This window comes from Microtus pennsylvanicus, chromosome 5, assembly GCF_037038515.1.
Source record: "Microtus pennsylvanicus isolate mMicPen1 chromosome 5, mMicPen1.hap1, whole genome shotgun sequence".
NCBI lineage: Eukaryota > Metazoa > Chordata > Mammalia > Rodentia > Cricetidae > Microtus > Microtus pennsylvanicus.
In genome coordinates, this window is record NC_134583.1 from 103,088,529 (window position 1) to 103,110,300 (window position 21,772).

Below are 21,772 nucleotides of genomic sequence, written 5' to 3' on the forward strand. Positions count from 1 at the left end.
ACTTCTACATACTACATGTATGCAGTACACAGAGATGCATGCAGTACACAGACATGCATGCAGTACACAAACATACATGCAGGAAGAGCACTAAGATGCCTAAAATCAAAATTTAAAGGTGTGTGTGTGTGTGTGTGTGTGTGTGTGTGTGTGTGTGCGCGCGCGCACACGCGCGCATGTGTGCTATATCTGATGTCCACCTTCTCCAATTGGTGGAGAGGCTCCAGGCAAGGCAGCTCCGCCAGCCTACGTTTGTACTTCTCTTTACAGCCTACCTTGTTTAGGCTACAGAGTTCTGTGTGAACCCCTTCCTAGCTCAGTGGCACATTTTGTGCTGAGTTTTGGGGCTAAGTGGATATGAGTTTCCTTTGAGACTTTATGGCTAGCTTAAGGCCCAGATACATGGATTTTAACCAAATACTATAATAATTTGACCTAGTATTGAGTAACCACATCTGTGGCCACCTAATAATCTTTAAGCATTATAACCTGCAAGCAAGAGTCTCAAAGAGTGTGTTTTCTAGCTTTTGAGAAGAGAGTGCGTATGTATAAATAAAATACTTTAAGTTCCTTGAAGAGCCACTTACTTTGTAGAAATGCCATTGAGTTCTTGCTGTAAGTGACTTATTTTCATTTTGTTAGAGAGTTGGAGTAAAATGTCTCCCATGGTATTCTTCCCTGGAACTGCTTGACCCATTCTAGCCTAGGTTTCAATTCAAAAGAATGTTTATAGATGCAATATTTCCGTAATAAATTGTGATACTTAACAGCCTTGTCCTTAGTAGTCTCAGGTGGCAAGGTGACCCTGGAACACAGCAGCATTTTAAAACTGGATGACCATTACCCAGAACGTTCTTAGGAAAACCTCCTTACCTTGGGCAAAGGGAAGATGTCAGAACATGTCGCAAATCTTGCCTTTAACTCAATGGTTGAAGGTCTGTGCATTATGCATGAGGTGTACAGCTCCTACTGCTGTAGGCCGTTGTCCAATGGAAGCCAATAGGGAGCACTTAGCTTTCAGAGCTTGACTATGTTATATAGGTCGGTATAGGAACTCCCCCCCCATCATCTGCCAAGGTGACAGAAAAAAAATACTTTGAATGCTTTTCTGATTTGTTGACAACTCAAATTGAATTTTGACACATGTGTGCTTAAATTCCCTCCAGTGGCTCTGCCTTACATCCTGGATCCAGTCCACCATACCTTGCCTTATTTTAGTATGCCTTACAGCAGGTGGTTCCCACTCACATACAAGAAACACCTAACCAGACACCTCCCAAGCTTTTCTCATTCCAGCCTCAAGGAGTGCCTGGCTTCCCTTCTCCATTAGTGAAGAAGCAAGTGCATGAGCTCACCTGTCTGTCAATCCTGCCTGGCTTCCCATCATTCTCCCCTTGATCACTCCTCGCATGGATTCTTACTACGTTCGCTGAAGATAAGATTTTAAGCTTCTCTAAAATCATCTACATCCTACGGACCTGCCAATTCCTGGTGTCCATCAGAGGGGCTCAGAACCAATCACCATGCCTGAAAGGGACCGCTGAATTCTACATTTCCTGGATTCTCTTTATCTCCAAATCAAGAGATTTCTGCTAACAGAACTTGCTCATTTAATTTCAGTGGCCTCTTACTAGAAAAGATCTGGGTTCTGACCAAATCACCCATTAAGAGTTATGCTATAAATTCTACACCTAAAGTCACATTCTAAAGCACCATGTAAGAAATCAGCATAGTTGCCAGTATACTATCAAAACCAATTCATCCCATAGATCCAAGCTGCGAAAGATGGAAAATTGTACTGCAGGAAAATGTACCTCCATTAGTGTCACGGAGTCATCAAATGACAAAAGACAATTAGCATTATGTCACTAAGGTGAAAAATGTAGCCTCATTTATGGCTAGAATTGTACTTTTCATTCCAGGATATTGGATTTGTTTTCTGGAGATTTGAACAAGGCTTCTCAGATTAGGCACCCGAGGGAACATTATTGCTTTAGACTTCCATAAGCCAATTTTGTCTGTGTCTCAGTCTGCCCCATGGTACCCAGCATGATACAGAGTCAACCTTGGTGTTCAAGGCAAATCTCTGTCTAACTTGAATTCACTTCTTCTAGAGAACTCGAAAGCAGACGGATGAGCTGCGGCTTGTTAGTGGTGATGATTGTTGCTTGACTGTTCAACTTACAATTTGATTCCTTGTGGTGTTAATAGAATGCTATCACTATTCACTCTTAAAACTTACCTTTCCATATGGTTTGCAGATTGTGTTATATCAGATACACACTGAACTGAAGAAATATTCATGCGGTTCGTCATTATTTCCTGACATCTGTATCCCTCCACCCATTCAAACATAATTACTTATTAAAGCATTTACTAAGAATGAATTCTGAAGTGGTAAATCTAGCACTTGCAATTGTTTCTCACATTCTTCAGCTGAGCTGATTACAGCCAAATGGTTTCTTATAAGAGACCAGGAAACACAAAGCTGGAAATTGAAAAATAGATTTAAAAAATTAACAAATATACATATACTATAAAAAGAGATACTGCTGCAGACCGGAGAAGCTGGATGAGATCCGAGGGACCATTTCATGTTTGTGTGTGTGTGTGTGTGTGTGTGTGTCTAATTCCCCAAACATTAGAGTTCCATTTTCCAGATGTTTCTCATGCACTTTCAGGAGCGCTAGGTAATCTCAGCTGTGTTTGTCTTTGACCACCTCCAATTTCCTTCTGTGACACTCTTAAGAGCATGTGATCCATATCACCTGATTCTATGAAAATATTGTGGAAATTGGTCTGTCCACTTACAATGGATTATATCAGAAATAAAAAATGTGTCACTGATGCTTGAGAAATGACCTCATAGCTTGCACACTCTCAATGAACCAATGGCAATTTCTCAAACAGGTGCCTTCAGATCATAACAAGAGCCATATTGAAACTTGTTTTCTACATGGTTAATATAGCTTTAGATGATTTTTCTAGGAATCACAATGCTATAGAAAGTTTGCATCTTAATTTGAAAGATCAAGACTGTACTGGGAGCCTTTGGATTATTTTTCCTCAGATCTTAGTAAAACAGGGTATGAACATCTCATCTGTTATACCAAGGCAAATTTCATTTGTATTATCCAATTGTCAAGTCAGCATTCAGAGAGCGTCCAGTTCTGTGGGAATTCCAACAGGAGTCGTTTTGCCCCATGGCTTAAGCCTAAGAAAGGAAAGCGACAGTAGTTACCAGCTCACAAAGAAAGGGGACTGCTTCCACCATGAAAAAAGAAAGGATGCAACTTCATTCCAGAGCCCTGCATCACTCTTGTCAAACACTCACATGACTACACCTCTGATCCCCTTCATCTTTATGACTTTAAAAGCCTTCATTAGCCCTCCACTGGGCACCTTTAAGATTATGTTCAAACTATATGGCATGGAGGAGGGTTCTTCCAGAATCACGCCCTTGTCAACATGGTCAGTCTCACTTCCTCCCTTCATCTGCAGCTGTAGCCATCTGGAAATTATGTGGTTTTCCCTTACCAGACCGTCTTCTGGCTTTGTGGGCAAGGCCCAGCTCTGCCTTACCCCCTTATATCTGCCTCAACCTGTGTTTTAAGAGCATTGGGGTCATCATCTCCTTGGAGACTTTCAAACACACCAGACTGTCCTTGGCCCTCACAGGACTTTGTGTTCACATGGTTTATCTGTATATCTTACTGTATTGCAAGTTCCTTAAAGGACGCAGAAGGCTAATCATTGTCTCCCCAGTGCCTAGTGTCATACTTAACACATTAGAAAGAATGAGGCCAAGGAAGTCAAGAAAGAGTAAATCAATTGCCCCTTTACTTAGTTAGAGGTTTTAGAATCTCCTGTCCTGGAGGACTTTATCAATGAGAGATGAATATCAGAAAGTACATTTTTATACTGTTTTATTATTTTATCTGATTAAAAGTAATGGAGTCTAATTATAAACAATTAGCAATACAAACCATATGCAGAAATGGAGCAAATTAAAATCATGCTGAGATAGCCAGCATTTATATCCCTAGTATAGCCTTTAATTTTTATGCAAAATTATTTTAAAGGACATTTCATAAAATAGCTGCATAAGCTACTTTTCGCACACCATGCAGCAGCTCTCTCAGTATAGATTATGACAAGAGTGACATTTAAAATGGAGAAGACTTTTGGAAGCATCTTTACGCATATTAACTCACAAGCATCAAGGCGTGCCTGCATTCGGTTGTTATTATCTCTGTTTTATAGGTGAGAAAACTAAATCAGAGAAGTTACATGACTTCTCCAAAGCCACACAGTCACAGAGGGACAAATTGTAATTTAAACCTTCTTAGTTTGGTTCCAAACTCAGGGTTTATCACTAGTAACAACCTCCACCATCCATGTCACAACTACTCCCGTCCAGATATTCTCTGAGCTCTGTGAATCCACACATCATGACCATTAGTCCAACACAGGTTGCCTAGGGCATGTTTCCCTGCCCAGCCTATAATCATCGGCATTTAGATGCTAACTGAAGGAACATGTAGTGTTAGACATGATTGCTGAGTCATGTCATGAGGCTATCAGCTGGAGGCATTGAATTTCTCTCCCTAAGATCACAAGCTAAGAGAAATGCTGCATCATCAAATCAGCAGGCCTGTCTGTAGTCGGGATCTAAAATGAAAGCCAGAGAGTGAAAACATGGACACCCAAACCAGGGAGATGACTCCATGACTCCATAGCTTGTCACCGCACAAGCATGGGGACCTGAGTTCAGACTTCCAGTACCCACATGAAAAGCTGGAGTTGGTGGTGCATGTCTATGATACTGGGATCAGCTATAGGAAGATATCTGGGACTTACTGGCCAGCCAGACTAGACAATTAGTGAGCTCCAGATTCAGGGAGAAACGCTGTCTCAAACACTTCCGTGAAGAATGGAAGACAAAGTCATCTGACATAGCCCTCTGGCCTCTACGGGTGCATGCTTGAGCATTCATGTACAGCACACACATACAATAAAAAGTTATCAACTTCCTGCACTAATTAATGTTCTTTGTAATCAGGCAGATGGTGTCAGGAGTTCAGGAGAATGCATTATCAGAAGTGATTTTGGACTCATTGTGTTGGTGTGAGTTTGTGGCACTCATCTCTGGGGTCAACAGTGATGGAGATTCCACTCAGCATGCATCGTGGCTAGAATAGCCCCTGCTGGGATAGCAGAAATTATATTCACTGCCTCTTAATCCCTGAGGGTGATGTTTGTTTAATAGACTTCTAATGACCTAAACCATGAGTTTGAAGATAGTCTCTCCAGTTCCCAGAAGATGTATTCATCTTTAGCCTACAGCCCACTCTGAGGGTTATGGTAGCAGTGCTTCACAGATAAATGAAAATGTAAGGTAATCAAAGGACTCTCCGTCAAGGTCAGTGTGTCAGGAGAGTGAAAGGTGGGCAAGGCTAGAGGAGAGCAGGACCCACCTACAGTGGGAGGCCTTCAAGTCCATTTTGTTTCCCGCAATGTTCTAACAGGCACAAACGACTCAACGTACACCTCGCCCTCCAAAGAAATGAATATACATTTATAAATAATAGAAATATAAATTAAAGATGACATTAGGGAAGACATTTCTTTCAACTACGGGAAGGTAGACTCTCAATACAAACCAAGAATAATATATATATATATATATATGTATATTATATAAATAACTGGAGTCATTTTATGAAAAGGAGGAATGGTTTAGGGTTGTGCCTGAAGGGCAATGGCTAAGTGAAGGACCTGCATTCTGGCTGATGCCAGACCTGTTGTGATGATAAAGACAATGTGGACTAATACTTGCACACCTGTGTAACAGTACAGACAGGAACAATTCAGCATCTTTTCATTTTATACCAGAAAATAATTTTGTCTTCCTTGATCTCCCTCAGAAGGATTTGGTTACCTGAGCATACACTGAGAGTGGGAGGTGAAACTTCACACCGAAAGCTGCCATCCCAAATTCCCCTACAATGTGCCCAGGAGCCTTTCCGTGTTGTGCTTATGCATAAGCTCAGCCTCCCCCCCCACACACACACACCTGTTCTTGAAAGCATCTTGCAATCACTGAAAATGGTTTCTAGGAGCTTCCAGAAGTAGGTCAGCTCCCCTCCCCATCTCCCCCTCCTCCTCTCCTAAGCTCCCAGCTGCCTGCCCAGTGAGATAATATTTTAATTCCTCTTTGAAGAGCAACAAAAGGAAAAGGAAACTTATTTGGGGGCAGACTCCCTCTCTTTCTTCTATTACCAGAGGATAGCTCTTCACATTCAAAAGAAATACAACGTGAATATAAATAGAAATGGTGAAAGCCCTTGGTTTCGAAATCAGGACTTGTAATTTTTTTTGGAATGCTTTTGTTTAAATGAAGGCAGTTATTAAAAACAAAAAAAATGTGGGTTCAGAGAATATAACCTTTCACCACAGGGGGGAAGAGTTTGTATCTTGGTGTTATTTTACGGTATGAGGTGCTCGTTTTTTTATTAGTCATTGAGACAATACAAAGAGGAAACAAGATGTGGCGCTCTCTTGTGCCCCCCCCCACTAGTCTATATACAATAGGATAACCAAAGAATTCTCATACGTGATGGAAGTATTGTTTTATAGTATATTCTAAAGCTCATAATGATCATATTCAGTCATTATGTTCTAAAACCACTTGAAAAACCACATCTAGTGAAACATATGCACATATTCACTGCTTGGCATTAACAGAGGGTTTCTACTATTGCTTTTTTTCAAATATTTGTTTATTTTTAATGTATACAAGTGCTCTATCTGCATGTATACCTTTATGCTAGAAGAGGGCATCAGATCCCACTACAGATGGTTATAAACCACCATGTGGTTGCCGGGAATTGAACTCTGGTCCTCTGGAAGAGCAACCAGTGCTCTTAACCTCTGAGCCATCTCTCAAGCCCCTACTATTTTAAATTCAGAGACTACAAGATGACTATCAGCTTCAGAATGGATCTACATATTGTCATAGTTTTACAAACAGAATTCCATCCCTACGAGAGAATAAATGTTCACCACTTAAATCATGCTCACAGAACATACTGTTGCATGCAGGGAGAAAGAGCTCCGTATTGCCCGACTGTTTTTCTACAGGAGCAAAGATCAGCAAGATTGTTTTGTTTTAGCAGTCACAATGTTAGTTACTTTGGAATGAAGGATGGAGCAAGAGAAGGGTTACTGTCTGAAAATGAAGTGTCCCCTGAAGGCTCATGTGTTTAAGCATTTGGGCCCCAGTTGGAAGTGCTATTTTGAGAGATTTGTTGCATTTTTAGAAATAGGGAGCATCTGTAGGAAGCAGATCACTGATGGCAATGGGCTTTGAGGGTCATACACTGGCCAGTTTCATACAGAGTTCTCCACTTCCTGGTCCATGGAACAATATCTGAAGTGTCCCAGCTCCATGTTCTCACTGCTGTGAACTCCGCCAGGGCTTCTCCACCAAAATGGATTACACCCTCTCTAATGGCAAGTCATGATGCCATTTCTGTCACAAGACTGAGAAAAATAACTAATCTGAGGCCTAATGTGGGGGCCTGGAAATACTCTGTTTCATGGTCTGGTTGGTGGTACGTGTGTGTGTTCAGTTTGTGAAAAATGACCAACGTAGCATTTTTAAAGCTTTGGAAAACCCTGTATCCCCAACTGTTAGCTGTATATATCCTTATCGACAATCATACACATTCAGCCCACATGCTGAGTAATTTCTAAATATTAATGCTCACTCTTATTATAACTTCCAGAGGAGGAGCTGATAAACAGAGACCTAAGTCACTTTCCCAAGTTGTATGTGTTGGATCTTACTTTCTGACTCAGTCCTTCAACTGCTATGCTTTTTGCCTTTTTAAAAATTAAAACTTTTTGATCATCATTCCTTCTCTCTCCTCTCTCCATCCCTCTCTGTCTCTGTCTCTCTGTCTCTCTCTTTCTCTGTCTCTCTCCATCTCTGTCTCTGTTTCTCTCTGTCTCTGTCTCTCTGTGTGTGTTTTATGTGTTTTATGCACATGTGTAGAGGCCCGAGACCCACCTTGCCTGCCCTTCCCCAGTTGCTGTTGCTCCCTACCTTGATTTTTGAGACAGTCTTCCACTAGCCTGGAGCTTGCCATTTTGCTGAGTCCCAGTGATACCCCTGCCTCTGCCTCCTCATCACTAGGGTGACAAGTGTGTAACACCTGACTCGGGGTGTAAAGTGTGGCTGCTGATCATTGAACTCGGTTCTTTCTGCTTGTGTGGCAACTTCACTGACCGAGTTATCATCTTAGAGCCCAGTTTTCTTTGTTCAAGTAGGGATAAAATGACATTGAGCCGTTCTGACCATACCTGTAATTCCAGCTACTTGTAGACTGGAGCAGTAAGATCCCAAGTTCAAGGTCAGTCTGGGTAACAGAGTAAGACTCTCTCTCAAAATAAAGAAAAGAAAAAGGGGTAACTGGGGATATGTAATTCAGTGATGGAATACTTACTGGAGTGTTCAAATCTCCGTACTCAGTTCTAGAATAAAAAGGGGGGAAGGGATTGCCACAAGGATCAAATGATACCAAAGGAGGCTGCTGTCTGTCTTTATAAGCAACTAAACTAATGTTGACTACATGCAGGATGGGTGTCCCTTTCTGACCAAGGCTAATAGTGATCTCCCTAGCGCAGGCTCAGTTTGTCATTCCCATGGACCCTTGACACCAATGTCTTCCTCACCTCAGCGCATTTCTTCTCCCCTCCCCTCCCTCCCTCCCCCAGCAACTCCATCTACTCTCCCCACAGCTCAGATCTTCCCTCCTTTTCAAAATTGGTTACAAATTAACTTGCTCAACATTTTAAAGTTTCTAATGGTTGCTAAGCGACAAGAACTTGTCTACTTAATGTTGCTCCAACAAGGCAAGCAATTTACAACTTAACAGCCGTCAGCTAAAATCAGAAGAAGGAGGTAAAGTTAGAAACTTCAAGCTAGTAAACATTGAAAATAGCATAATGTCTTGTAGAAGCTGAAGTAACATTTCTTGGGATTTCATCTTGCCTACATTGTTTTATGTGAATGTAGCTTCTTCTTCCGTCAGCTCAGCATTCTAGCAAGGTATGTTGTTGTATGATTTTGCTCGTTAAGCAGATGCAAAAATTGATGCTTAAGAGGTTTGAATTCATTTATTAAATTTATTTGTGGTAGAGCAACTTTGTCGAACCCAATCCTGTTCTGGGCTCTGTGGGAGTTGACTTCTTAGAAGAAATGGGCTGTGTGGACGAGCATTACAGAGCATATGAAGATCATTTCAGTCTGTGGTTAACATTCTGAATCAAGTCATCAGAATGAAGAGGACAGTGACATGATTGCAGGTCACATGCAAGAGCTCTCTCTGTTCTGCCCTGAGGAGCTTAGGGGAGGCTCTTCCTGTCCTTTCATTCTTAACAGACCTTCACCACCCTAACTTCACATCAGATCCTCTGCAATGCTCAGGAAATCTCCCTATGCCTGGGATCTCCCCACCCGAAAACTTTTAAATTAGACATGTTACCTTTAAATGCAAGGAACAATTGAATATGGCCCAACAAATTACAACACTTATTTCTGCTGATTCCTAAGAGTTAATGCAAATCACAAGCAAACTTATATCAATCTGATCATTTGACTAGTTTTACTGAGGCTATGATGTGGGGTTTTCTTGGTGAGCAAAGTAATGTACTCAGTATGACTGGAGAAGATGAAACCTGCCACAAAAGTGGGATAAAACATTTCCTTGTAAACTATAATCACTTAAAACATTTTGATTTATACCATTAATGTTGTCCTTATCAACATTTAATCAAGGAACGTTGGAAGACAGGAGAAAACTGTAAAGTTCTGATATATGTTTTTGTACTGAGTGTCACTAAATCAAATGTCATTTACTGGTGTAAGCTGTCAGTATGGAGGCATCTGAGATGGTGTCAAATGATGTTATGGTCCATGCTTTCCTCATGAGGCAAACGGGGGCATCTGTCCAGAGGAGGTCTTTACCGTAAGGCTATGCACTAATTCTTCATCCACTGCTTCATTATGGAAGGAAAAAGGATCAGAGGGAAAAGAAAGAGACAGAAATGAAAGGAATAACACAACAAAAGGAAGTGGGAGGTGTGGAAAGGAGGGAGGCTGTGTGGTCCAAAACAGTTGAGACCTTGCAGATGCCAGATAAAAAACAAGGGCTCCTGCAAAAACTCACACCTTGCTCCAAGGCTGATTCCTAAGCTGTTGCATCCCACTGGCTTGCTGGCATCAGGGTTCCACCAGCAGGGTGGCCATTAAGGATGCTGCTCATTTACTTTCTTCTGGCTTCCGTTCATCCACTTCCAGCTCTCAGATGACTTCCTCCCTTGAACATCCAACCAGAGCAGAGGCCAGGCTGAATGAGATTCTGTTACTTGTATTACATCTCATTAGGAGGGATCGTTTTAAAACCATTTTCTTAATAACTAACACATTATAAAACTATGCTTGGTATCATCCATTTTGAAGATGTTGATAACTATATAAATCTTCTACCTAGATTATTTTTTGTAGGTGGGAGAAATTAATAAAGTATAGGGCTAATCGGGGAGACGTGGTATAGTGACTCTGACCTGTGTTTGTGTTTAGCCAGGCTATTTGTCATGAATTAAGAGGGCCTTCACAGTAAGTAACTACTGCTTTAAGTCTCAGAACTAAGTATTTCCTTGACTTTTTAGGAAAAGTCAACTCAAGTGATTAAATGGTTATAAGAAATTAGTGTGGAGGGCTTACAAGGGAGGTCATAGAAGCAAAAACATGTTTTAATTGTGACTCAATAGAATTGTATATAAAAGTATTGGGGTTTTTTTAAGCCAAAAGTATACTTTCATGATGATGGTAGCCATTTATTCAATATTTACATGCAAGATCTATGCAATCTGTTAGGAACATCATGTGACAGTTTTTGTGGAGTCAAATTCAAATAGTTTTGTGTCTAGAAGATTCTAGTAAAAAAATAAATCTACATGTAAAAGGAAAAAGAATCGACTTCAATCAGTAACTGTCAGCAGCCTCTGTCAACCCATTAAATCCATGGCTTCTTTTCTCTGTTCAGTAAGTGAGGACACCATGTATCACATAAGTTGACCGACATCGAGTTAGTGATGGTACTCATGTAGGAGTTGCCGTGTGAGATGCTCATTTCTGTTTCATCACAAGATGTCCAGCAACAGGGATGGATGGCCAGGTGCCTGTTGCTTCCATTTGTCTTTAATCCCCCAAAGCAGTGGATCTCAAAATAGTGTGGGAGTTGAAAAAAAACTATTAAAGCCCAGACCGTATTACCCTTTAATGAGATTTCCCTCTGTGTTCTTCATTAACTCCCACACAAACGGAAAACCGTTTTATAGATGATCACCCAAGTTGGTGATTTGATCGTAAGTATAGAGCTAATCAACACTGAAGCCAGGATTCAATCCTGTCACGTCCTAAATGCAGTTGTTTCTGAATTTGGTGGGCCAGGCTAGCATAGATATTAGCCTGGGAAGATGGATACACATCCAAAAGGGACTGATTTTCATTACTGAGAAACATGGAAGGAACAGCAGAACCCCTGTTAGAAAAGCCCATCGTGCCTTGGTTCTGTGTGAGCCAGAGCTGATTTGTAGACAGCTGGTGCAGGCTGCAGTACCACTGAGGGCTGCTTAGAAGCTGTTCTCTTGTGTCTTCGTCTTTTCCCTTGAACTCTTGGCCTCCCTGCATTTTGACCAATACGTATATGCCAATCTCTTCTTTGCTTGAGATGCCTTACTGAGCCTTCACTGTTTAGTCATCTCTGTGCAAGCATTTGTAGACATTCATGCATCAGAGTACTTAAAGGTCCCAAAGTCAGTTCTAACTAGGGTGATTATGTGTATACTTCTGGAGAAAAAGATGGCTTCTACCTTTTAAGCCCTTTTTCTGGAAAATGCCTCAGCTGATGGGTGGCCAGTTGCTCTGGTAGTCTCTGCTAACCTGAATAGCACAATCAGCTGTGCCAGATACCAATCAAAATAAAGGTGCATATGTAATAATATTTTCAAGGACAAAGCCTACAGGTTAAAAGCAAAATAGAAAGACTTGCAGGTTTTCTGGCTGATTCATTTTGAAACATACATTTTTTTTTTAAAAAAAATCAAGTAGCAGATTTGGGGGTGGGGGATTACTTGTTGAACTGAGGAGCCAAGCATCACTCACCTGTATTACCCAGGCGGTGCCGTGAGTACTCAGAAGGTACGTGAAATACACCTAAAGAAAACTGGAGCCAGTTGCTCATTTGGCACAATCCAACCCCCCTTGGTCCTTCACCATATACATTAAAAGCTGACAGTTTGGGGCCTTTAATGTCCTTTTCCTTTCAACATCACTTAATATGCCAAATAAATCTTCCAGCTCCCTATCTTGGCCCAGGGCAGACACCATACTGATGCCCATAAAATTCCCATAGCACACCATGACTTTCAAATGCCAGCTTTGCATATTTCATGGACAAACTCTAGAAATATAGCACAACTGTCATTTTAAAGAGAAACGGTAAATAATCATTTCAGCTCCGAAGGTCTAGTGCCGGCCTTCATTAAGATAACTGCTCACTATTTCAGTTATTAAATATGCCCCAACCCTTCCTCTCCTGGAGCCCTTAGCTCCGGCACTCCCTCCAGATAAAGCTTTCTTCTTTCTCCCACTCTCATCCCTGTCTGCAAACTCCTCATTGATGCCTCCTTGTCCTTCAGCTTTAACAGCCAAGGCCATCTCTGGCATGTAACCCTTTGATTACGTCATTTTTTAATGTTTTCCCACCATACTCCGGGTCCCATATGTGGAAGGCAAAGCATTAGCACCCAGTAGAAGCTCAAAATGTACTTGCATTGATGGACCACTAAGAGCAAGGGCCCCAGGCTAACCTGGCCTCTGAGCCCAACCTATTAGTCTCCAATCATTCAGTCTCTTTAATCCAATAAAAACCTAGCAAGTTTTCAAAGAAGCCTGGAGTTAACATCACCTGATGATAAGCATAAGCGTTGTTCACACCCTGTCACGTCACCACTTAGGGAATCTGTTCAGTATTTTCTCACACCTTTGTTTGTCTGAGTTTTTCCCATGCCTAACTAGAGGCTATAACTGTATCTACTTTTAAAAGTTGTATCTAGCCTTAAACATTCAATATCAGTTTTGACTTTTGAATACAGACCAGTGTATAAATGCTGGAGATGCTGTGGGGAACATGACCTACAGGAAGGCCCCTTAAGTTTACGACCTCGTGGTTGAAGCCACTCATCCAACAGAGTTGTTTGCCTCAGACACGGTGAACGAGCATCCCAGCTCTACTCTTGAACTTCACCTAGAATGCATTTCCTGTAATTATGGAGAGCTGACTCATCAGGTGAAACCCTGGAGCCATCTCTAGCTCCTTGCCAGCTTCCCATTTTAGAGAGCAACATCTTATGTCATTAGCAGAATTAATTGATTTCATCCATAGATGAGAGTGCTGGAGAGAAGAGCCTTCCCCGGGGCCAGGGGAAGGCCTGGGGAAGGAGGTCTGGGGAAGGCCTTAGCAATCATTTCATAACTCAGCATCGAATTTAAAAGATTGGGCTGTCTCGTCTGTAGATGTCCTAGTCTAGCTCCCAATATAACTGTTAATTGTATTTTTCTTAGGAGGTGTCTCTTTTCAGTTTTCTGCTTGCAAAGTCAGTCCTATGGGTACATTGAATTACAATAGGCCAATTAAGGACTTGTGGCTTTAACTCAGGAAACTGTTCCTCAAAGAATTAAGGCAAATTGTACTCCTGCTCTGCAAAGCCTGCATGATGGGAAGGGGAGAGACTGGCCAGTGCTTGCACTCCTGGTGACGTCAGAGGGGTATGTCATGAATCCTTCTGCAGAGTTAACACGCGTGAGCCAAGGGGATGAAGAATTACCAACACATGTGAGGATCTTTAGGGACCATCAGGTAATGCGTCCTAGCAGTAAGTGTGTGCTTTCGCTGTTTGGAAGTTTCTGTAGTCTATAAGGACAATACCGTTGGTCGGCATTCTGAGTAGCAGCCTTGAACAAGACTGTAAAGAAACAAATCTAGTTTTCTTGTGTCCCCGGGCCCTTCTAGTACCCTCTTCTCTTTCCATGGTTACTCAAACCTGAGGGCCACCGTGTGCTACACCCCACTTTTCACAAGAGGAGTGGCGCTGAGAATCTCTTATATTCCAACTAGTTTAGACAAGTATCCCTTGTTGTTGCTTTATACAATGTGAATTGTAGATGAAGATCTAAAAGTGGAATTGTAGCAGCTAATTCAAGTTGGAAGAGAAAGAAGTAGGGAATATTGATAATTAAAACATTTCACGATGAGAAGAGAGCTAAGGATGCAAAATCTACAAAGGCCAAGAAGGCTTGAGCAGAGATGGAAGGAAAGAAACGATAGGATTGAAAGAGGAAACAGAAGCCAGAAGCATGAAAAACCAGACCACGAAGGAGGACATACATGGCATTGGTAGGCAGAAGATGCTGCATGGCGTTGGTAGGAACAGAACGCTGCATGGCATGAGTAGGCATAGGATGCTGCATGCCATGAGCAGGCACAGGATGCTGCATGCCATGAGCAGGCACAGGATGCTGCATGCCATGAGCAGGCACAGGACACTGAATGGCATCAGTAGGCACGGGACACTGAATGGCATCAGTAGGCACGGGACACTGAATGGCATCAGTAGGCACGGGACACTGAATGGCATCAGTAGGCACGGGACACTGAATGGCATCAGTAGGCACGGGACACTGAATGGCATCAGTAGGCACAGGACACTGAATGGCATCAGTAGGCACGGGACACTGAATGGCATCAGTAGGCACAGGACACTGAATGGCATCAGTAGGCACGGGACACTGAATGGCATCAGTAGGCACGGGACACTGAATGGCATCAGTAGGCATGCACTGGGCTGAAAAGTCATCACTACAAAGTACAAAGTAGAGCTAGCCGTGGTGACATATGCCAGACATCCCAGAACTCAGGCAACTGAGTAAGGAGAATTACAGGTTCTAGGCCAGCCTGGGCTATGTGGTGAAGCACTTCTTTAGATGCTGTGCCCACCCTGTGGGTGTATACACTCCAAATGCTAGCTTTGTGGCCTGAGAATCTAAGCAGCATGCATTGGTTTCTGCAGGACGTGTTTGGCAATCTCAGTGCATCGTGGATTTCAAGGCTACAAGTTCCTTCTCCAGGAGCTTAGAAAGAGAGTTTCAGTGTCTACCCAGTAGACATCCATTGGTCTGTCCAACAAGACCCTTAGTTTCAGATGGCCATGTTTCAAAGTTACTTTTCTTGTGAGGTTCCTTAAAATGTTGAATTTAGAGTCATAAATAAATCTCATTGATAGATCACAAATGTTCGTCTATGGCAGCTGTGAAGTGAAGCTAACATACAGACTGGACCCTAAATCTACCTTCACACTCACTACCTGTTTCTATGAAACCTGCCTCTATTGCCACTTCAGACATTATTTTTAGACCCACGCATAGTGGTGCAAACTTTTAATTTCAACACTTAGCATGAAGAGGAAGAGGCAGGTGGATTTCTGTGAAATCAAGACTAGCCTGCTCTACGTAATGTGTTCCAGGGCAGCCAGAGCTACATAGTGAGAACCTATCTTGAAAAAAATCAAAAAAAAAATTACATGTGTATGAATGTTTTCCTGCATGTATGTATGTATATATACCACATGTATGCCTATATTGTTTGGGGGCATCTCTAACCCCCCTGAACAACAATTTGAGAGGGAGTTTCTCATGCCTGATACTGAGGTTTTTGTTGGCTAGTCTATGGCTCTTGGGCCAAGGACGTTATCACCACAAATGATTTAATTTCACTTCAGCTATATGCATATGTGAACACGCAGTATTTTAACCAGCTACTTTCAAAACTTAGCTCATTTTGCAATGCACAGTTGTGAAAAGGTGCTGAATGCACACTCCTCCCCATTTGCTGGAGTTGTGCTAACAGGTAGAACAAACCAAGTCCCAAACACTGTGGAACTCTTCCCATGGTGGGAGTGTAGATTAGAAATACAAAGCTTATGGCACAGACTGACCTTGCTTCTACAGGTTTTTCTGAAAGTAGAAGTTGAGAAGTAGTGATTAGCTGAGTGTCCTTTGTGTGATCCAGAGAGCTGAGACCTGGAAGGTCTAAGCAGAGATGAGTAATAACAGAGAAATGTCATTGAATTCCCTCTTGTATGCCAAAGTTTGAAGTCAGCTGAGCTTCAACACAGGATTCTGGTCCAAATCCAACATCAGGGACAGTTTACTTAAGACTAGAGTCAATTCCCGTGAGCTTTAATATGAAATCTGTGGTCAGGACAACACAGGGTGTAGAAGAGCCTAGTTTAAAATAAAAGTCACCAGACCATCCCATGAATAAAATCATAGCTATCAGTTTACCCCAAGGCTCATCAAGACAACCATCAGGCTGGTATCCTTCAGGTCATACTCTCAACTCTCAAGACTGTCTCCTACTAACTTGTGTGTGCTCACTAAATATATCAATTACTTGCCAACTGAGGCTTGCCTCTTCCACTGATTCATCTTAAATACCCCAACCTGGTTTCTGGGGTTAATACTGGAATATTCTCTCAAGAGCGTTAAATGACAGAACCTCATCCTTAGCCACTGTTTCTGAAGATGATGGAAATGTTTCTTCTGCCTTAGGGAAAAGTCTGTGACTGCTCTGGTCTCCACTTGGAGGGTAAGGAATGAACTGAGTGAAGGAAGGTTTGGTTTGCCTTTTTAAAATCTCTAAAAATGTATTTCCGATAAAGTAGTAGTTGTTTTTTTCAAATGACTGGTTACTTCATCACTTGTTGACTATTTCATTTACCTTTTTTATTAAACTTCCAGTCCATTTATGTCATGCAATTGAGCTTAAAATTCCTGAAGGATGAACCTGTAAATTAAGAAGTTATTATTGTAAAGCAGCCAACCCCTCCTCCTCCACCCCCAGGAAAGCTATGTCTGCTGCATTTTGTTGCCTATGTGAATCCTACTGATTTATCAGAAAGCACTAGAAGGAAAGAGTATAAGTTCACAGATACTCACAGGCCTTTTGTACTTTTTTGTAACTGGGTCACACATTCCCCTTTTGCCAGCTAGCCCTTGAATCTTTACAGAACTGTAGAATATTTAAACACATAATCACTGTCTGAATGATCAGTATCGCAAGGCACCTTTTAAATTTTTTTCATTCCCTGGCAATTTCAGACATGCTCATATCCAACCCAAACTCCCCCATCCCTTGGTACAGATTCCCTTTGCCACCTTCATCTGTTCTTCCTCCTCTTTTTTTCTTTTTATAACTAACTGGGCCTAGTTAATTCTGCCTTTATGCACATGAATGTAGGACCATCCACTGGAACATGGGAAACCTATCAACAATCACATAATGAAGGAAAAATGAATCCCCCCCCACACAGAGAAGCCATCAGTTGACAATATTTTCTTAGCTCAAGGTAGAACCTGTAGACAGAAGTTTCTATCCCACCTGATCCCACACAGCCTTTCAGTTTCAAAGAAACACACAGAGGCTTATATTAATTATAAACTGAACTGTTAGCTCGGGCTTATTATTAACTAGCTCTTACACCTTAAATTCACTCATAATTCTTGTCTATGTTTAGCCATGTGGTTTGGTACCTTTTCTTAGTAAGACATTCTCATCTTGCTTCCTCAATGTCTCTGGCTGGTGACTGACTGACTCTCTTGCCTTCTTCGTTCCAGAATTCTCCTAGTCTGGTTGCCTCACCTATACTTTCTGCCTGGATACTGGACAATAGGCTGTAGTGGCATTTTAATTGTATTTTAATAAATAAAGCATTCCTGGGGATGGGGAGAGTAAAACAGCCACACTGGACAGCCTTACAGTTAGGCAGTGGTAACACACACTAGTTACCATAGAAACCGGGTGGTGCACACCTTTAATCCCAGAACTAGAGAGGATTATAAATTGGGAGGAAACAGCTCTCGACACAGTCTCAGTCTGTGCTGCTTGGGGGGGGAGGCTTTGGGGCCTCTTAGACCTAGTGAGGTATCTCATGCTTGGCACTGAGATTTTTATGACTTCTAATAGAATTAATGTCCACTCATGAAGGGTACCTCTGTCCAAACTACTTTTTTTTAAGTTGGATTTTTAAAAAACATTTGTTTTTAGCTTCCAAAGTAGTGTGCCCCCATAAGACTTTTTAATACCTCATTGGTTTTGGTTAACTAACCATCTTCCATCTCTTTTTCCCATTTCCAGCCCTTATTTTTAATTGAGCCTTTAACCTCCAGTATTTCTTCTCTCTACTTTCATATGACATATTTTCTACCACCCCCTCAAGGCTCCTGTGAGAGCCGCCTTTCTAGTTATGAGCACTATAAACACAAACATGATTCTGTTTATAATCTAACCAGAAGACATGTGTAGATATGTCACTATTCTTGGAATCAGACATATTATTGAAGATAGCTATTTTTGTCAGAGTTCTTGCTGTCTGATGACTCAAACAAATACATAGGGACACACATTGATGAGTGAAGGAACAAGGTAATAGATGATGTCACTCAGGTTCAATGTGTATAGACCAGGGGATGGGTATATTTGTAGGCAATCCATGATGTGCAACCAGCTTCCTGTGCTTCTTCTTTCTGAGAGATAAACGCACAAGGTAATTATGCATTCAGCTTCGTCCTTCAGGATAGCCCCAGCAGCCGTTCTTTACTTCAACATTTATTAAACAACATGACACTCTAGCACCACAGTATTACTGATGTGGTGCCAAATGTATATTGGGTCCTTGGCTGCTTAGATGCTTAAAATCTGATGAGGGAAGCAAAGTAATTAACAATCTAATTAAATCCAACCCAGAAAGTATTACAATGGAAATATATCCAAAAGCCTGAAAGTACTGGGAGCCTACAGAAGAGATAAACTGCCTGGAGCGTTGGGGAAGTCATCAAAGAAATGGCCATTTCCACTGTGGGTAGGAGAATATTGTGTGACAAAAATTTTTCCAGGGAGAAACAACACACACATCTACCCACTCCAGATAGGAAAACTGCAATAAACCAAATACAGACCACCATCAAAGTTTAACAAGGTGAAACAAGGAGTATTATTGAGGTTATTTACATGACTATGGGTGAGGGGTTGCTTACCGGAGCAGAAATGATTCAAGGATAGGCGCAGTGCATCACCTAGGCTCACCCCAGCATGGGTGGCAGCTCACAAAGCTGGGGTCCAAGGGCAGCCTGCAGCCTGCTCAACAGGTTGGGGAGTGTTCTTTCTCAGGTGCCTCAGCTGGTCTAAACCTCATCCAGATAGCTCAGCTGGTCTCTGCTCCTTCTGGGAAGCTGATCTGGTCTCAGAATCTTTGCAGTTTGGGGGAAGGGGGGGGGGGCTTAGCTTTCTCCAGTCTGAGAGGAACTCTCCGCTTTCATTGTTTACTGTGACATGGAGGAGCTTCCTGAACCTAGTCGGTTTCAGAGACTTCCAGAAGCTATCCTGAGTTGTTTACCGTCTTGCTACACAACCCAGATAGAAGCTGCAGTCTTGGAATCAGGGCTGGAAGAAATGAGGAAAAGACTGAGCATTTTCAAAGGAAGCCAGGGTGGGGTTGCGCAATGAGGCTGAGTAGCAGTTTGAGTCTGAAGATGAAAGGTTCTCAAAGAATTGCCTGTTCTCACTGTGATTTGAGTATGTCTTCCAGCGTTTGCACATTGAATCCTTGAACCTCAGTCAGCAGTATGGAGGGGAAGGACCTTCAGGATGTGTGTCCTTGCAAATAGGTTAAGCCCACCACTGCAGTAGTGGATCAGAGATTGGAGGAGTTGCTCCTGATGCAAGCTCCACATTTTCCCTCTCTTCTTACACATGCTCCTTGTGTCTTTAAGCACAGATGGTGCATTATAAAGGTCCTTATCAGACAACCTCTTAGTGTATGTGCTCAACTCTAAGAGCTTAGATTTTGTTCACAGTTTATGATGAGGAAACAAGGCTAAGTAATACTAAGTAGTTTTCTCATGGGATTAGAAGTCTAGTCACTTTCCACACCTGTGTGTTTTCTCTGCTCACATCTGCTCACGCTCTCCAGGTTGGAATGAATATGCAGATATGCTGACTTTCCTTTTTATTCATGGGCAGTGGAGTTCTCACTGACAGGTTTTATAGCCAGGCAAACAGATGAAAAACCCTCCTGGGCATCATCAGACTGGACTACATTTATCACAGAACAGGATTCTCTTGCTATAGGACCCATTTTTTCCTTCTTTTCAATGCAACACTTTCTATGGAAATTATTTCTCTGGGTTGTACCACTAAAGATATTAAAATATAACCTGAGGAGTGTGGCCACTTAAATCGCTCCCAGCCACTAATTTCTGTGTGCATCAAATTTAAAAGAAAATAACAGAGCCATGAGAGAAGACACAGACCTACTAACTGTGAAGTGTAACAGCTCTGAGGGGAAGGGTCTCCCAAATGGAAGCATTGCAACTCTGAGAGGAAAGGTTTCTCCAACACAACTATTGAAGCACTGAGGGAAAAGGTATCCTGGTAATAGGGAGTCAAGGAATAGCGCAAAATCATACTACATAAACCAAACCTCACATAGGCGATTTAGTGGGAAAGATGCAAAAAGGTGGCTGTCTTAGCTCAGACAAGAACTGAGCAGGAGGCAGACTTTATATAGGGTTTCTTCAGGGTGTAGTTTTCCAGGGTGGGGATTTCCAGGGTGGGGTTTGTGGAATTTCAAGTCCAGCATGTTCATAAAGCAAGAGGAACCTATGGCTGTACCACTCTGAAAGCACCCATTTTATCTCAGCTTATCTTAAAAGCTAAGGAAGATCAGGCCTGGTTAGTGCTTTGAAGAGAGAGAAGTAAGAGAATTCAGAGAATGCAATCGTATGCTCACTGGATTCCCAGCGACTGAGTTTGGAAAGAGAACTCTCAACCATATGCTTATTGTTCTTGAAATACATAACTGTGGCAAACTTTAAGACTGATTATCAAACTTTGACCTTAATGTTTTCTACTAATATAAAAAACAAGGATGAATTATTTAAAAGCTTGTCATTTAGAGAAAAGACCATTTCTCTAGGAAGCTCTTTTTTTTTCCTTTTTTTTTCCTTATCATTTTTTATGTTCAGAAAACAGAAGTGTGAGATGGTGATCAATCCTGGCTTTTACTTTCCATGAGAAATGCTTTCTTCCTACTTACCTCTATTGCTCCTTTTTTGGAGGCAGCTGGGTCCTCATCACTGGCAACAGCTCGGTTCTATTTTCTGAGTTTTTGCTTCATCCAGACCTCACATTTTTGAAGTAATTCAGATGTCTTAATTGTGGAGATATTTTCCTTGAAATGAATTCTGAGCACATCGCTGTTAAAAGTATACCCTCTTTGCGTATTTTGATTATTGTTTCTCCAACACATTCAGAAAATAAAAGGCTTTATTTTTACTTTTGTATTTTCTCTAAATGCAGATTGCACATTTCAATTTATTCCTAAGACTTCAGGCTGCTACATGTAAATGCGCTTCCTAAAAGGACCATTCCCATGTGCCAGAAACCTGGGGAGCATGACAATCTACTAAGTCTGAAAACGTCATATTGATCACTGTGACTCTTAAACAACTCAACAAAGATGAAGGGAGCAGCCCATAACTTTTCAAAACAGAAAAATCACTTTGGGGAAGAAAATGTTTTGC

General features: G+C 41.7%; 1 protein-coding gene across 30 annotated transcripts in view; it reads left to right on the top strand.

Annotated features, from left to right (window-relative positions):
• Trpm3 (transient receptor potential cation channel subfamily M member 3) overlaps nt 1–21,772 on the top strand; it is a 787,998-nt gene that overhangs the window by 431,370 nt on the left and 334,856 nt on the right. The gene's annotated exons all lie outside the window — the stretch shown is intronic.